Raw genomic sequence first — 19,610 nt, 5'->3', positions numbered from 1 at the left:
GTGTATTTACATAGTGGGGGGTGGGGGGGTGGCACATGTCAATTAATGACACTTAATTACCACATTTCAGACCAGAAAAGACCAAGTAAAGTGTCCATGTTACTTACAGATGTTAGCTGTGAAGGGAGAGGACCAAGCAAAAAGTTGACAGACTTATGTCTTATGCAAGATCTTATGAAATCAAAGAGTTGTGTAGACATATATATATATTCTAGTGTATTCCTGAAAGTTAACCAAATTAAAATCTAGCAGATTTAACGTTTCCTTTCAGTGGAAATGGACCAAAAATATTGATGACTCTAGCATCAATTCATTCATTCAGAATTGTCCAATCAAATACTCGGTAGAACGGGAAAGTCCCTCCCTCAGTAACATCTACTGGTCTTTGAAAATGTACATTGCATTCGTTTCCATGATCTCTGGGAATTGAATCATTGATTTATGCTTTGCTAGTGTCACATTTAACCATTTCATCTACAGCTGAAGGATCAAAGCAGAACAGTTCAGTGTGACAATAAAACACACACTGCCTGATGTCACAGTGATAAACCATATACAACGTCCTTTGGTAAACACTAAATAATTCACAACTAAACAAATGTATGTTTTTATGTGCAACTCTTTGTCACCTTTACAATCCCATTGAGATTTAAATGAGAAAAAATATATCACCTTTCTGTTTACGGACCATGTTATACTCCATGGCGGCTGTGTTTCATTTATCTTTAACTTTTAAATGGTCAAATCACATGCTTGATAACAAAATCTGCATTGATAAGGGGAACAAACTAATTTAGTTCACACTTTTGTCTGCAATCACCAATTTGGTCCAATGGGAAACGCCCCAGCATTACTATGACGCCACTGTAATTATCTTTGTGTAGGGTGCTGTATAAGAAACGGCATCCTATTTTGCAGTGTTTTATTGTGTGATTTACCTCTAGCTTGGCCAATAACACTTGAAGCAGGATGAATTAGGACTGAAGAGCCAGCTGGGTCGTGCTGAAAGAGGCACCTGTCCTCCTCCTCATCGGCATTGCAAAAAGCATGTTAACGAGAGGATAGATAAACAATTATCAAATCGGGCCCCTGCGAGGCTGCTTGCGTAAATCTGCTGTATTTTTTGGTAGGCAGAGTATTGATTCTGTGGAGTGGGGAGGATTTCGTTTTACATCTTTACTAATCAAAGTTAATATTAATAGACACATTAATAGACTGACCATTTTGAACCATCTAAAAAAAAAAACATTTAAACATCAAAAACAGCACTGATACCTTTGATCTCAAAGCTTGTAAAGGCAGTTTAAACTTCACTGGCCTTTTACAGACTTTTTTATGAACTCCCCATGGTTAAATGCATAATTTGTGCTAGTTTCTTTGAGTTTAGTACAATGACAAAATCTCTGCAATGAAAATTACTCTTTGTTTTCCTAGCCAGCTGAGAGGTTGCATGAGTTTGCCACTGGGGATTCATAAAGTGTCCCTATCTATCAATCTATGAATATTTAATAATGCTGAGCTCCACCACCCAAACAAAATGCATTACAGGTTTTCCCTTCTCTGCAATGTCTGAATATTTATTTAAAGATTTTTCTCTTTATCCCTCAGCCTGTATGTGTTTTATATTGTTAGGATGTTGGCTGAATCTAATTAAAACCATTAGGTGTTAAGATGTGTTAAGTCGTCTTTAAAAGGTGCAGGAAGTCAATTATATTGATTGAAGCCTCTGGCTAATGAAAGGGACTACGCTACTTACTATAAGCATAACATATTTCATAAGTCACACAGTGTTGTAGCAAATCGTATCCTGCATATGCGCAAGCAAACAGTCTTGCACATTCTTAAGATTCTGGCAAAGCCTTGGCAATCTTAGTATTACCACACAAACATAAAACAAACGTCTTTGCAGTTTTCACATTATTTTTCATATATACAGTATATTTGGCTTAAACGTAATGGCATAGAATAGTCTATATTAAAATTATTTTTTTTTAAATCTGGTGATCCAAGAAATAGCTTTGAATTTGGGGAATGAATGCACACAAAAACAACAGCAATTTAATAAAAATAAATAAATAAAAATGCTTCTGGCTCTTGAGTCAATCAATCGTGTTTAAACCTGCCAACCACCAGCATTAAATGTCTATACAAGTTCCTGACAGGAGATCCATGTAATAGTATGAGCAATTTCCAGATACTACATCGACTTTAATGCCTCAGCTGTACTTTTCCCATTACCATCAGTGAATAGGGTTGAATCCTAAATCACAATTGCGGTGTCATTATGATGAATTACCCCCCAGCTTGAATAAGTTTGACCTGACAGGCAGCTAAAGGGCTTGCGTAGGATTTGGGCAACAATCAGTGGCTGATGCTTGTTTTTAATAAAAATAAATGACAGTCAATTGTGTTTGAGTTTCCAAGGGGCTTTCAATTAATCAGGCTTTTGATATAATAATGAAGGGATGCGCCTGTATACACAACGGGAACGCTTGAGTGAAAACTCCAGAGGAGGATGTGAAGTGGATCAAATCATGACTCATTATCATGCCAATATCTGTCCACAAGCAGCTAACAGAGATCTCAAGAGTGAAACACAAGGTTAATAAACTCATTTACCTCAGCTGTCTAAACAATACAGGTATACAAGGCTTTTTACCAGCTCTGTATTCTGCTTCAATCTGCTCTTAGATTTGCACTTTTTATCTGCACTGTCTGAAAGCTTTGTTTTCCTCTTGTTAATTATCAGCCATATTTTTAAAAATCTGAATTTCCTGAGCTACAGTACCTTTGTATTTGTGATTCAGGGCAAGAAATCCCCTGTAGAGTCGGGCCATGTGAGGAAGTTCAGCCTGTACTTTAAGCGCACTGGATTCAGTCTTAGTGCAGTTTGACCCCCTCTGAGACTGAGTGCTTTGATTGCCACATAAATTACTCTACATTCTAATGATAAATTCTGAGACTCTTAGTAAGAGTAGTTCATAAACTTTTCAATACAAGTTAAATAATGCATAAAAAGCATAGCATAGCTGAAAGATTTCACAAATTGAATTATTTCTACAATTTCTGTGGTGATCAATTGATCACTGTCTGCCAGCTTCATTAAAAATATATATTTAGCTTTAAAAATACCCTGAAAGACATACATTCTCTATGACGTATTGATCTGATTGAAGGAAACCCCCATCCCTGGTGTGAATGTCATCCCAGTAATGGCTTCATTCCAGGGGCTCTCTTAGGGGAGAGCAAGTCAGATACGCAAGGAAGATACAACGGGCATATGCTGAATTATTAATGAATCTGGGCTCCATGAGAGATCTGATATTCCTTTAAAATAGGGGGGTTGGTAGGAAACACAAGCGTCATGGTCATTTTAAGCCAAAATTATTTTGAATTCAACTTCCAGAAAAAAAAGAAATGATTGCAGAATAAAATGTTGCATGATTGTTATGGGTAAAAAAAGTGTTTTTCTAAAACCTTGTGGCAGAGAATGATGGTGCTCCTGGTGGGAAATGGAAAGAGAGAGCAAGACAGATGAAATGAGGATGTTTTCTGAAGGAATGGGCAGATGGTTCATGGGGTTTCATTGTATTTCAGTCTTCAGTGAATAACTGAAGTTGACATCAGAACAATATGCATGTATGACATGCCTCAGTCAGTTAATATCTAAAAACATTTCAAGAGTTTGTGGGAAACTGTGTCTACAATTTCCATGGCAACCTGAAATGTCTGGGAGCATTTTAATGTACATTATTCTCAAGGAATGTAGAAATGTACAAACATGGAGTATTTTGCACTTCAGTGCTCTGAAACAATTCTCCAAAAAATATTTATTAAATGACGTCATTCCCTAATCAGTTTGTGTCTGATTTTCCATTTGTCCAAGGGACCTTTTTTTTTAGACTTATAGGGAATTGCAGCTATATACTCACATCTTCCTCTTCGTGACCTCATAAAATAAAACCTCCTGCTTTCCTACATACAGTATTGTCTCTCTCATTCCATAGTTCATAATCTTCTAGGCTTCAATTTTTAATGGCAACCTAGCAAAAGAAATGTCAATGTCAAAACCGATTGTACATTGTTGACACATTGATAGGCCCTTATTCAGGATAATTGGCCCCTTGGTGTTTGAATAGTGTGCTTTATCAAGGGCAGTGCTTAGTAGATTATGAATGACTGCCATTATCACACACGGCTTTCCTGTGTATAGGGAAGTGTATTAATTGATTGTTTGAGATGATTGAAAACATTGCTCTCCTGTTACTAATGTATGACATTGATAAATATCATACAATTATATATCATCAACATCATACATAATTGTCTTTATTTCATGAGTTCACATGTATCTTTTCCTAGAAAGTGCTGAAGGTAAGCTGATTGGTAGGGTAAACAGAACACAAGTAATGCATCTCAAAGCAGCTTTTTTCCTTACATTTCTCTCAGATGTTTGACGTCGAACCAACAAGCACAGCAGTTGAGTTGGTTTAATGCATTTTTTGAGTTCAAATAGACCTACACTGAAAAAAAAATGATTATGGTGTAGCCATTTCCCAGCATGCACTGAAGCATGAATAATTAATATGGTAGAGTTGTTGGGCTATTTTCATTTATACTGTTGTTTCTGATTCTGTCATGTTTAGTAACACGACACTTCTTGTCTTGTGACGTCAGGATGTAGCCCTATTTGTTTCTAAATTAAAAAGGATCATATGTAAAAACTAGTGCTGTCAGACGATTAATCGCGATTAATCGCATTCAAAATTAAAGTTTTTGTTTACATAATATGCGTAATTATGTAAATGATCACATTAATGTATAGATAATTAGGCAGTAATAATACTGATGTCACAGAAAATACAGATAACTTGCAATTCATTAAATAAATCAGATTTTGATTCAGTTCAGTGAAGGATTCATCAGAGTGATTCAAACTGGCAATAAATTAAAAGAACAGGCTTGTTCGTTTGGCAATCAGACTGTTTTTGATTCACTAAAAATAACCAGTTCATGAGAGTCATTTGTTCATAAATTAGATTACACAAGTCATGCTGAATGTTTATGATTCACTGAAAATAATCGTTGTTAAGCATCCTGTTTTCATGATTTGCACTCCACTGGTAGCGTTGTATTTCTATTTACTTGTGCAGCCCTTGCGGACAACTCAATAGACATTTCTTGCCATTATTTCACGAAACAGTCTTTTTATTTTATGACAAGCAAGAAAGAGAATGTGAATTCACAACTTTTGCATAATTTGTTTCTTTTCTTTTGCCGTGAAGCTGAAGATTCAGTAGTGGGGTAAAGAAGTTAGTGATGACGATCACTGTTGAATAAACTAAAACTGACAATGCAAATGAATCCTATGATATTCATATCTAAATGAGTATGAGTTTGTTGCGAAAACTTACAGACAGTATGCCATTCCAAATGTTTCACATATTTTACAGAGACTGTTTGTAAGTTTTATTAGTCAGACTTTGAGAATCTGCCAGCTGCTGTCACACCAAAGCATAAATCTCTCAGCAGCAAACATATAATTATAAACAGTGTAAAGAGCCCTACACCCATGCAGCATCTTCAAAGTAACCATATGTGTGCATGCGCACCTTAACCAAAAAAAAAGGGAATGTGTAATCAACAAGGATGACTTTGAAGACAATTTTGAGAGACGCCCTTATATCAATATTATACATGCTGTCTGATATGGAAAATCCAAGCCTGCTCTGGAATGATGGAATCATGTCACATTTTGTTCTGCTGGGAACAAGTTAGTAAAAATACAATCTCTTCCTGCTGTTGGAATGAGTCACATTCAAAATCTAATTTTCAAATCCCCCCAGACACATGTCTGTTCGTTATAACCTCCTGTGATACTCCTGAATAAATAAGGTGTTGAGCCTTTCTTAGATCAAACACAAAAGCACAAAAAGACAGAGAAACTTTTGTAGATCATTTGACAGTTCAGGTAAATACTGCACCGCATAAAGTGCATCAAGATACTGTAACAAATATCAAATCAGCTCAAAAATGGAATGAATGCTATGGACACTTGCTTTGGTAAATGCAAATAACATGGAAAAAACCCTTAATAGTATTGAATTTGTATTCAAAGTAAAATATTATATACTTTTAAATCCACTGAAAAACAAATAATGTAAAAACTAATTTCACTCAGAAATTGCTAGTGTATTTCACAAATAATTGCAATTGAATCGAAACAAAAGAATCATCCGGTAACAGAATTAAACATGAAATTTTGAATGACTGAAACTTTCTTGTAAAACACACTCCAATAATCTTTATCTAAAAAAAAATTACAGTGTATAATGTAGTTGAATGCCTCTTACAGCTGGTTTTCAGATGGCTCTGTCTCTAATTACACACGGTACTTTCCTCAAGCAGCATACTGACTAAGATCTGCTTGTTTGGATCTTCTAATGGTGCTCTCATCAGGGTGGAAGTTTGTGGTTGGGACAAAAGTCAATTGGAAAGTGTGTTATCCCTTGGGGAATTGTGTTTATTTAGTGGATGACTGTACCAAGGGTCTGAGAGTAACGCAATTTCAATTCTCTGTGTGTATGTGCTGTACATGTGGAAGAATTGACAATAAAGCAGACTTGACTTGACTAATCAGATGGACAGAAGGCACATTACAAGTCATGATGTCTTCCAGACCTTTCTGTGTTTCTTTTATTGGGGCAACAACAACAAAAAAAAGTAATGCGATTAGGATTCCTAATGGGATTCCTAAACTGTCTTCTAAAAGTTTTTTTTTTTTTGTATTGTGTTATGTTGGCATATCATGAGAAGAATCCCACTAGGATCCTTCAGGATTAGTTCTAAATTATTATATCTTTTTTTTTCATTTCTGGATGGGATGCATATGTAGTGCCATTTGATTTGTCATTAGACAAATCTATTGCTCTGTCAGTCAAACATTTAACCGATATTCAGGTATAGGACACAGCCAATAAGGGTATTATTGTTTTCCGGGCTTTTACGAGTTCAGGTTTTATCAACGTTTTCAGTCTGAATTCCTTTGAGGTGTAGATTCAGGTTCAGTCACTTGTGAATGAGGGGTTCAACTTATTGAAGTCACAACTGGAGTGTAATTGAAAGAGGCTAAAATGAGGCACATATTCTTGGCGGTTGACTAAAATGTAAATGAGATAAAGCTCTGGCCACAGCGGGGACTTATGCTGAAGTGCATATAAACAAGTCAAACACACTTTGCCCAGGACACCAATTGGTTTGAGGCTTTGTAAAATGTGAGTGTGTGCGAGTGACTTACTCATGCATATGTATACACTCTGCTGTGCTTATACAAGTGTGTAAGTGCATGTGAGGCTGTCAGCCAGTGTCTGCCCATCTTAAAGTACATGAGTGTTTGTATGTGTGTGTCTGTGGGCTTATGAATATTTCATCCCTGGCATGTCTTGCAGTAGCAGCAGATGGCTTGTCTCTTGCCTTCTTAATGTGCACCTGTGCCCTCACCACACGTATTTAATTAAGCCATGCCTGGAGTATCTGAAATTCCCTTAATCTTTCCATCTCTCAGCGTTTTCAGTGGAATGTCCTCTTTTCCATCACCACCACCATCTCCTATCCGCCCTTTCTTTATCAACAAATTAGATTAATGATCAGAAAAGCAAATGTAGAAATGGACTAATCAATAAGCAGTGCCGGATTGACTCATATTAAGTTATCAGGCTCGGAGTGCATGAGTCTGATTGGCTCGGTGGATGAACTGCCGGAGCTTTTGTCAAAGAACAGTATCGATTGGGGGTTCAACATGTTGTTGTTATGCTGGCATAAAGACTCAGACCTATCAGGTAAAGTCAACATGTTACATATTTGTTAGTCATTAATCACCTGTAATACACAGAGGGTGGATTAACTGAATAATCATTAAGCACACAGGACACAGGAAGAAATGCATGAACACGTCATGCATGAGTACATGGTGACATTTCATTAGTAACAGATGTAAGAGCACCCTGTTGCTCTCTTTGTAAGATTAAAGTTACTTGGAAAAATTAAAAACAAATACTTCCTTATACAGCAGTGAGAAGCTGTTTGTGATCATCAGTGTGACATATATGACCAGGGCTAGTTGCCACAATTATTTCTCAGTTTATTCATAGCGATGTCAATAAAGCCTATTAATTGCTGATTTTTGATTAGCAAACGTGTTGGCATTTTGCAGCAACTTGTAGTTAAGATGTTAGTTCAGCTGTAGTTAAGTTAAACTGCTTATTTTAAACTTTTTAGAAAAAAAATATAATGAAGCAGCACAATGCTGCTGATGTATCAGTTTCATTTGTTTTCTTTTAATTCAAAATGTCAAAAAAAATTGGTTCATGGTTTGTGAAATCTGATTTGGGGATTGTAATGTATTTTGTCTTTTAAATAGCTGTATAATGATCACATTAGTTGATTGTTAAGTCCGAATGAGCCATGGATCATGTTTGCTTATGCATCAACACAGTCAGGGAGTCTGTCAGATTTACATAAAAATTAATCTACTTCTCCCATAAAACAGAAAAAAAATTAATGACTGGTGACTTGCGAGAATAACTGAGTAACTATAGTAAAATGTATAGTTTACACAAAATATATTTGACATGAATAAAACACTTTGTCAAATTATGTATGAAAGGTTATATTTTCTTTTCAGTGTTTATTTTAACACTGGTTTTTTCACTATTCACAATTTTTTTTACTTTCACTAGCACTTATGTGTAAATGACTGTAACAAAATAAAGCTTACAGTTGAAATACCTTTACAAGTATGATATATGCCTACAACAAGTGCTGAGCGAGTTTGTCGCTGGCCAATTTGAATTTAGCAGTATGATTACATCATGTTATGTATTCATTCTCTAGGCATAGATGATGGAAGGAAAGAAGAAATGATGGCTAGATGGATGGATGGATGTCTGAAATATTGAGTGTTTCTCTGTAGTACTTACTATAGAACTATCTTCTATAGTATATGAACTATTTTACCATAATAATCTTGTAAGATTAGCTAATAACATTGTTTCTGAACCTAATCATGTGTTGTATAATGAATTTGTATTGTTGCCATCTAATCGACGATATAAGGTCCCAAGATACAGCTGAATTAAGTTAAAGAATTCATTTGTACATCAAGCTGTATTAGCGCTGAATAACTCATATAAAAAGTAAATGTTCTTTTTTTTTTTTATGTGTGTGTGTGTGTGTGAAAGCTCTGCATTCTGCGTTGTTTATGTGATAAAGTATTGTAACCTTGAGTTACAATAAGACAACGTAACAAATTTCAGACTCAGTCTGACAATAAAGTGTATCGTATCGTATAGTTTGGTCCAAAATTTCAAAAGGCAGTATCGCCCACATTCTGTCTTTCAACTTTGCTCAAAGATTTGACTTTGTACCCTAAACAAAGACATCTAAGATACCGCTGCTACACAAAGAGGAGAGAATGATAGAAAGAGAAAGAAAGAGACAGCGATAGATAAAAGTTCGCTATTTGCACTTTAACGTGCATCAACTTGATATGTTTAGACCCTTCTTTTACAGTTCCACTAGTGAAACTTCATCTCAGGGCAGCTATAGAAATGAGCCCACAAGAGCAAAGACTTCACAGGGTGATGCCTTGAGAAGTTGAAGAGTGAACTTTGAAACATTAATAATGGTTATTTCTGTGGTGAATATTGGAATATTAGTGCGTGGGAGGCTGACTGACAGTCTTCTCAGTGGATTCTTGATGTCAGTGTAGAAAAAGGCTAATTACTATGGGCTTTTGAGACATCAGCTCTCACATTCATGCTGTGGACCTCTCAGCCCTCTTTCTTACCATTTAAACATCATTTAACAAGAGCGGACAAGAGGAAATGGAAGAGATCTTGGTTAGAGCAGTGAACATATGATCTATATGAGGGTGTGGCTCTGCGTATGGTCCATTAACATGTCTATTAACACTCGCTCACCATTAATATTGTATACCAGAGTGGGAAAACCTGTCATTATGTCATCGCAAACTGCCCAAAATTCCAAATTAGAATGGTAATCAAACCCATTGCTGCAGTGTATCCAATTCTCAGAAAAGTGTTCTCGTACATCAAAGACTGCAGTCTTTTTGTTATCTGGCCCCAAACAAGTGCAGATTTTTCAACTTTTGAGAAATTAACCCTTTTTCATCTTCTCATGGTAATTTATTCATCATTCTCATGTCTGACGTGTCACAGGGAGAGAGTTGGTTTTGCCATGTGTCCCTCAGGCTTTAATTAGGGTCTTCATTCAGAACTTCTGGAGAAGCCTGAGAGAGGCCAGTATTTGCATTTCAAATGTTACAAACATCACCCCTTCACATACGGCTCCATTGTTGGCTAATTTACACAGTGGAGCAATTATAGGAAATGTGGATGCTGCACCTGTAAGGAATTTATAATTCGATATACTGGTGATTGCTATTATATTCAGTGAATATTCATTTTGCATTAGAAGCCAAAAACATTCCTCCCTTTGCTGCAAACTGTTGATTATATCGGTGTCTGTCATTGTTGAAGTCGTAGCATATTGCTGAAGTATTTCAGATTCTGAATGAGTTTGATATAAATCAGAGCTGATTTCTGTGAAGGCACTGGGGATGAGACAGGAGAGAAAACAGCAAATACTGTCCACATCGTAAATCTGAGAAAATATTCTTGTGAGGATTTCACGCTGAGGAGTACGAGAGAGACATATGGTTGTTTAAGCTTATACAATTTTAATGTCGCTCTTCGTTAATATTTGATGTCTTTGTCCCTGCGTTTATCCAAGACATTCTTTCACAGACACTAAGGGGTAAAACTGATGAACGACAGATGTGATTCATAGTAGAAGTGTTTTTTTAAGCAGACTGTGCTTATCTGGACATTGTGGCCCCGTGTTTGTATGACGTTGTCAAGGTGGTTGTTGGGGAGAAACTGAAGCCTTATTAGTGAAACTGCACTATCACTCCAGCACTTATTGAACAATCTGAAAGAGAAAGTTTGTATTTATTTTTAAATGTATTTATTTATGTTTGAATATGTCATCTGCAGGTCTGAGAATCTGAAAATCTGACGTACAGCAAAGGCCTAATCAATATTCTTTGGAATATTTGGTTGAAATGGGAGAAAGGGGTTAGTTTTTACTCTAGTCACTAGTGCTTAGGGTAAATTACATTTTGCAAGTCTGTTTTTGCTACACAAAACACACACACACACACACACACTCTCATGTTGGGTTTCCATGTTTTATGGGGACATTCTATAGGTGTAATGATTTTTATACTGTACAAACTGTATATTCTATTGCCCTACACCAACCCTAAATCTACCCCATTCAGAAAACTTTGCACATTTTAGATTTTCCAAAAAAATTCATTTTCGGATTTAGGATATTACCATCATTGTGTCAACACGTTGACATTTTGCAACAACATGCCCCAATAACAGAGCATGTTGGGTAAGTGGCCACAGCGGGAACTTTCCATTAAATAGTTGAATAAAGAAATTAAAGAAAAAAAAAAAGGTATTATTATCAAGTTTTTCAGAAAAAAAGCAACTGGAAAATAATTATGAAACAAAGGTGCAAGGTAACAAAAAGATAAAAATGTTGCTACTAATCAATTACCAATACTGTAATTGATAAATTGTATAGAATTGCACAGTATATAAAACAAAAGTGATACTGGAATTTTAGTTTAAAGGATAAAATTCACTAAAATTATTTTTAATTATAGGTGTCTTTTTCCACGCTTTTTCACAATGTCACTGTTTTACATTTTTCCCTTAAACACTATATGAAATGCAGTGTGTGAAAGTTTCAGAGAAGCAAGTGCTGTTGAGTTTGATTGATTTTTGCTGCTAAATAGCTGGCTGTTACATAGTAAGTACTTCTGGTTACACAATGCTTGGTTTAGATTTATATCCGTGTTAGATGTTGAGTTTTACTTAGGGTTTAAAAGACAACATCCCAGGTTGAAGAGCTCTGCGAAACACACAAAGTTACCGGGCTGTATTGGTAACAATCTCCCTTCTGATAACCAGTTTCATTTTTTGACATATATATATATATATATATATATATAGTATCAAGAACTGCTTACCTCAGTGCATGCGACAATTCTTACGACATTCCTCTGCCAGCAGTTAAATTTGAAGCTCCCTATAGGAGCATTTGAAGGACTTGACATACTCACAGATTCACACACATTACTGAAGTGACACCAAGAGTTACAGCTGTGGAGAAGTGTCACAAAAGTTAAACAAGCGAAAAGAGCCCCAGCGCCTGTGCACCTGCTTCTGTGACTGCATGGTGGGGCAGTGAGTTGGGAACTCCCTGATCTCTACAGGAATTATTTTCAACCCTGAGGCTGTTTTCCTCCGTTTGTGTTACTGCCGTGGGGTTCAACACCACAGTAAACACCTGCTGGGACACATTTGCAAAGCAGATTCCTCCATATCGACCTTGTCGTCGAATTGAAGTGGAGCTTTTTCGAGGAACTGAGGTTTATTCCCTGTTCTCTCATTCTCTCCTTAAACGCACTTCCAGACTTTTCCTCTCACTAAATCACGTCTCTCTCTGCTCAACAACTTGTTGGACAAGTCCATGTGAACATGGGCAGATCCATTTTGTTAGATTCATGCTATAGCAGGGATTAACAGGAATTTTTTCTAGTTGCTGAACTCATTGGCCATAAATTAAAACCATTTTTTTGTCAACATTTTTACACATAGTAACATATTTGTACAAATATATTACAAAATAATTAAAAAAACACATTTGTTAATAAATTCATTTATAAATCTAGAATATATTAAATACAAAAACAGCAATTAATGCCAAATAATTTGTAATTTTGTATGTTTGGAAGTTTATAATGTAATTCCTGGACAAAAATTAATTAAATGCTTTTTGAAACCTTGGTGACATTTCAATCAGTAATCACAAAAATATTCAATGCAACACAAAACAAATGTTTGCCAGGCACAAAACACATGTACATGATCAACAAAACATTGGAGCGTAAGAACGTAAGCGCTGGCCCAATTGACGAGTAACAGCTCCATCAACTGGCCTGAAACTCACTCATACTGTTGATATGAAGAATACATATCTGAATAAACTTCAAAATCTAAATAGATATTTAATAATAAAAAAAAAAAAAGTTTAAAATCCACATTTATGAACAGTTATGGCAAATATATGCTTGGTTCATTGCCTTCTGTGTATTCTTCATATGCTGGACCCTTATTTCCTCCACTAAAAACAGCTGTTACATTTAAACTTTTTTTTTGTAAATTTGTGACAAAATCAAATGAGAAAACAGCACAAAACACATAACCTTTGAACTTTTCTTAACTTGCTCAAAAAAGTATATATATATATTTTTTTTTTATTCATTTATTCAGTTATTTAAATATCCATGTTAAATATCCATGCCTTAAGTGAAATGTCACTGTGAGTGCATTGTGCATTAAATTATTACTATTGTTACATTTATAAAGCAATCACACATATAGTGTCAGTTTTGGTTGGTCACGGTAATCAAGCTCACATCAGCTGACATTGACATTATCATCAAAAACATAATGTATTACAGATATCATTAATGTTGCTTCAGCGCCTCATGGATGGACGAGGAGTTCTTGCCAAGAATTAAACCATACCATCCATCCAAACTGTATGCAAATTGTTAATTATGTTAGATGGAAGTTATGCGCCCTTACACCTTTTTTAAACTTTAGCAACAAGGGTGGTGAAGCTAGACGTTACTAAACACTAAACACACTCCCTTGCAGGAAGTTACTTCAGGCTAGTGAAAATGTCAGAGATACGTTGAGTAAAAAAAAAAGAAAAGAAACTGAGGAAATAAGTGAAGCATGAAGCAAACCTATCCAGCCTGAGGCACTGGAACTTAAAGAGAGGGCACAGACAAATGATGGGGCAACCTGTCCTTAAGGAGAAAAAAATAACAGGTGTATCTTCCAAGAAACAGACGATAAGTTGTCTTTTCTTTCGTTAGTTCTAAGATCAAGTGTTATTAACCAAGCCATTTTTAGATAAGGGCAAGCTGTAACTTAAGTCATTGGTTCATTTATAATTAAGTAATAATATTGAAGACTTCTGTTTGAATCCCCATCAGAACCCTGTTCAGAAAAGAAGTGTTAGGAACCAAAATTATACTTTTCTAGCTGCTAAACGGCTGCAATTTTGCTGTTACTCTGTGAGGTTTATGCAGGCAGCTCTCCTGCCAACTTGTTAAGTCGGATGTAATTTATAGACCGTGGTTCTCTATACATTATGCACACTTAAGCTGGTCTCAGTGGCAGTCTCATCTGCCCTGAGCGCTGAGTGACCTGATCAGGCAGAGTGCAAATTGACCCAGTCAGATAATGCCATGAAGAACAGAAACTCAATTACTCTTTCAGTATTTTGCTTCCAAATCAATATGCTTCCTGTCTTTGCTGAATGATTTATTTTCTTACACAGAGGGTCAGAAAGCCCTGCTAGTTTGTTTGATTGCCTTTGTGTGTCATTTCATTTATCCAAAGTAAAGGGTTGACTGGTTAGTTTATGGTCCTGTTCACCTCGGATGGTAGAAACTCATCAGAATTTGAGAAGTCTTTCAGGTTTGACAGCATATGCTAATGTACTTGTGAACAGTGGCAAAATAACTTTTAGCAGATTTAAAAGTTTCTCTTCTGGGAAAACAGCAAAAACCTGCACTGCATAGATTTTTTCCACTCAGATTCTGCATTTAACAATTGTGATTGGATATCTTGTCTTGTAAATCATACTTCAATAATCGTTTTTTACAACTACAAAATAATTTTTTTTACAGCGAGTTCTTAATATAAAATTGAAAACTTCCAAGGATATTGTCAAATTCTTATCACAAAGCTTTATCACATCCAATTACTCCTTTTTACTTATTTCAGCCCTTGAATAGTGTAACGTCTTTTCAATCTGTCAGTGTGAATCTGAACATATGTATTTAATATTAGCATATTTTGTATAGTGTATGATTTTCATGCTCTTGACTGGCACAACTGTTAATTTGGCATCTTTGACAATGCAGTGAAATCCCAAAACTGCTAAAATGATTGTCAAAACTGTAGAGCTCTGCTTGCAGAGATGTCTTTTTTGTCAGAGATATTAAAATAATCGCATTTTATCCTTTTCCACAACAGTATTTTGTACATAAAACTGTACAATGACAGACAGCTTGCCAGGGGCGGACTGGGACTAAAAAGTGGCCCTGGACTTTCTGGCACAGAGCGGCCCACCACACCATAAACCCACCAGCTAACATATAACACAATTCAGAAATAAATAAAACTATTAAAAAAAATAAACTATTTTTTTTATTATTGAAATTATTATAATTAACATTAATGAATGACTGGCATGCTTTGTTACATTATAATTAGTCATTTCTGGTTTATATGACAAATAGTAAATAATTTAGAAGAATTTTTACACATCTCTTTTAAAGGGACAGTTTAATATAATGTTAAATACCTACCATAATATCAGTCCATATGACACAATGCTCTGCTTAAAAGACAGTTTTTTTTATGGTGCCTTTCTATTTGTCCTTTAGAAATCATTCTAATATGCTGATTTTCTGCTCAAGAAATATTTCTGATTTTTATCAATGCTGAAGACTTTTATGCTTCATATTTTTATGGAAAATGTGATACATTACCATTTAGTCTAGGGTAATATAAAAAAATATATATGTATAAATTAATACTTTTATTCAACAAGGTTGCTTTAAATTGATTTAAGTGACAATAAAGTTATTTATACTTATTAGAAATGAATTATATTTCAAATAAATGCTGTACCATGATCATCATGTACCATGAAAATAGATACTAGTACAGCTTATAGGTTAAATGTTAAAATGGCTTTCCATAGTACTAGTACTTATTTTTTAGATACTAGTATCTTTTCCATTAAGTACTAGTACTTATTCATTAGGTACTAGTGCTTATTCTTTAGCTACTAGAGCTTATTCTTTAGGTACTAGTGTTTATTCTTTTGGTACTAGTGTCTAAAGTTACTAGTACTTATTCATTAGATAGTTCTTTTTTTTTATTAGATACTTATTCCAATAGTGACTAGTATTTAATTATACTCTTCTTGGTTAGAAAAAATAGAACTAGTACTTATTTTTTAGATACTAGTAAGTTTTTAGACCAGCGATATCCTGAACTTAATAGATACTAGTACTTTTTTAAATGTGCATTTCTGCCCAGTATGGTAATCGTATGTTGAATATTAATGAGCCAGATATAGGAGAGAGATTAGACAGGAAACAGAAACAAGGAGATGGATGTACTTTTTTGAGGAAACTACATAGAAAAGAAACAATTATTTATACATAAGCACATAGAACACGTATTTTTGTCAGTTTTGTAAACACTGTAATTTCGTAAACATATAGCCTAATGTGTTTGTTGGTCATCGAGTGACCTCTGGTGGCAGGATGGAGATAAGGCACCAATTTTATTACCTGTTATTTTCCTATTTTTCCTCCAGTAAAAACAATAAATATCATACCAGGGCTGTACGTTAACCTTTTTTTAATTTTATTTTTTTGCATATAGCGCTGGTGCTACAGACATTGAATGTTTTTACATTAATATTCTGTACAGGGCACACTGCTGCTACAGACACTGAATGTTTTTACATTAATGTTCTGTACAGGGCACACAAAATCCATACCTTGTGGTTTTCAGACAAACATTTTCTTTATTTGGAAAAAAAAGCCACAAAGTTATTATTATTAATAATAATAATAATGATAATAATAATAATAAAAACACCAGGTTTTCTGTACGTGTAGGGCTGTACAATTTGGCCAAAAATGATGTTTTTATATATCAGTATAACTATTAATGATTATGGTTATTATTTCTAAATAAAAACATGAAACAAAATAAGGAATATTACTTTTGTAATAACACTATTAATAATGATTCATTAGATACTAGTTATTATTGTTTTTATTTTCATTAGATTCATTAGATACTCGTTATTATTGTTTTCTTTGCGCACAAAAAGTATTCTCATAGCTTCGTAAAATTACAGTTGAACCGCTGATGTCACATGGATTATTTTAACGATGTCTTTGCTGTGTTTCTGGACTTGATCATGTTAGGATCATTGTTGTCTATGGGAGGGTCAGAGAGCTCTCGGAATTCATCAAAAATATCTTAATTTGTGTTCGGAAGATGAACGGAGGTCTTACGGGTTTGGAACGACATGAGGGTGAGTAATTAATGACAGAATTTTCATTTTTGGGTGAACTATCCCTTTAAGCTGTTTATTTAAAGGGGTCATATGATGCGATTTCAAGTTTTCCTTTCTCTTTGGAGTGTAAGCATGTCAACATATTCTGTTACACCAAATTCACAAAATAATGATCTTTAAAAAACCATCATATGACCCCTTTAATGGTTGTACTAAAGCACGATCGCATAGCCTACTGTTTGTCTGAACACACAGTACACTTCCTCATGTAATATTGCTTAAATAATAATATTAAAATAATACATATGCTCTACAAAGTCTTTAAATATGCATTCAAACAATAGCACTCCTCACACTGGGTTTGCACGGCCCTCAGACTGAATGTGGATCATCAGTTCAGTTGCTCAGAGCAGCAGTCGCCGTGGTTAGAGACACTGGTGCAATTTTATACGTCTTCATCAGATCCACTCTCCACCAGGGATTACTTTCAGTGTCCGTTTGAGTGCAAGAGCCTTTCAGTAGGTCATATTGATGCTGATTCCCATCAATGGCATTTTGTGCAAGACAAGAAATATACAAATGACTGATCTCACATTCTGGATTAATTTTTTTGATATGATTTAAGCAATAGCAACAGCTTAACGGTCTCTTACAGCTGATTCTGGTTGCCGTCATTGACAAGGCTGTTCCCAAAACGAATCTCAGCTCCACTGATCCTATCAGAACAATCGCTCCGTTTGGAGATAGAAGCCATGACCATATTGTACGGCGGTTGCAGGGTTACTCTCCACTAGGAGTTTCTTTTTGAAGTTATGTATGTGCAGGAATCATTTGCTAAATTTGTTGCTCAGTTTCCATCAACAGCTTTGAAAGCCGTGTTTTTGCTCAACAAGTCAACGGATTGGTGGGTTGCGCACTCAAAGCAACATTTCCTGTAAATGTTGGCACAACAGAGAATATTAATGGAAAATAAATTGATTACATATATGAAGGTCGCCGTGATCAACATTAATGTCCAAAAATATAGACTAAACCCAATCCCTACCCCTAAACCTAACCCTACCCATAATTTATTCCTAAAATCAGTGTGAAATGATAGCTGATTAACAAGGGTGTAGAAGCACCTAACCCTGATCGTAAGCCTAAAACAGATATTTCCTGAAAAGTTATCCCTTAATTCTGATTGGTTAATTGTAATGTTGTTCCAGGATCAACAAGGATGTTGATCCAGGAACATGTTGTACTTGGTGAAATCACGGTCACCATATATGAAAACTACAAGAAACTTTATATATAGATTCAGTTGCAGGAAAAGTATGTGAACACTTGTGTTTAGTACAGATTTCTATGTAATTTGGTCACAAAATAACCAACTAAGACGCAACAAAAGGCTTGTAATAATAAAACACAGGGTACAGTATCAATACAGATTTCCTGATTTGATTCCGATTAATTTGGAAAGATTTTTACTTATGTCATCTTTGCTTGCACATCCAATAATTTTCTCTCTGTAAAATACACATGGCAGTGTTTCAGACAGGACAGTGTTTTTGGGTTTGTAACTATTCATTAAAATAGTGCTTCATTACAGTCCTCAGTATGTTTTCGATCACTAAAAATGACATCAGAGACATTGCTCATAAAATGGGCTGGTTGCCGTGAATATTTGTGATTCACTAAAAATAACTGTCTCACAAGACAGTTTTTGTTTGTGAATTGGACTACACTATGCCTGTCCCACCAATACCCATACTTGCGGACTTTGCACTTAACAATTTAGATGACTTATTTCCTGTATTTGACCCAAGTGTTCAACTGAAGAGAGCTATTGTATAGAACGTTTGATTACTCAATGGGACACACAAAACTTACAACGTAAAATTAAGTAAAGTTTTTACAGAGCTTTCTTTACATTTTGATTTTCAATTCTTTGTACCTGAAAAACAAACAAACAAACTTCTAAATGCATGCTAGTAGTCCTTATGTAACAGACAGCACAATTAATAATTGTGGTGCTTCTAATTAAGTGATCAAAAATAGTTGCAAAGTTTTACAAAACATACACATGCTCATCTCTGCACTAATTACAGTGTGCATCACGTTACACTGTACAACGTCTCGGTTACGTATGGTAACCCTCGTTCCCTGAAGGAGGTCTTGGTTACAATGAAGTAGGAGCTGTAAAACCCCGTCTGCATATCGGCTGGAGGGACCAGCTCTATCGCATCCTTCGCCAGTAGGACTGCGACCTCCTCCCACAAGACAGGACCATCGGCCACCTTTCACTGTTGTGAAGCGGATGCCACTGAACTTGGGGGGACGCCGGG

This window comes from Sinocyclocheilus anshuiensis, unplaced genomic scaffold, assembly GCF_001515605.1.
Source record: "Sinocyclocheilus anshuiensis isolate Anshui unplaced genomic scaffold, SAMN03320099.WGS_v1.1 scaffold195, whole genome shotgun sequence".
Lineage (NCBI taxonomy): Eukaryota > Metazoa > Chordata > Actinopteri > Cypriniformes > Cyprinidae > Sinocyclocheilus > Sinocyclocheilus anshuiensis.
Note: the sequence above shows the minus strand (reverse complement) of the source record.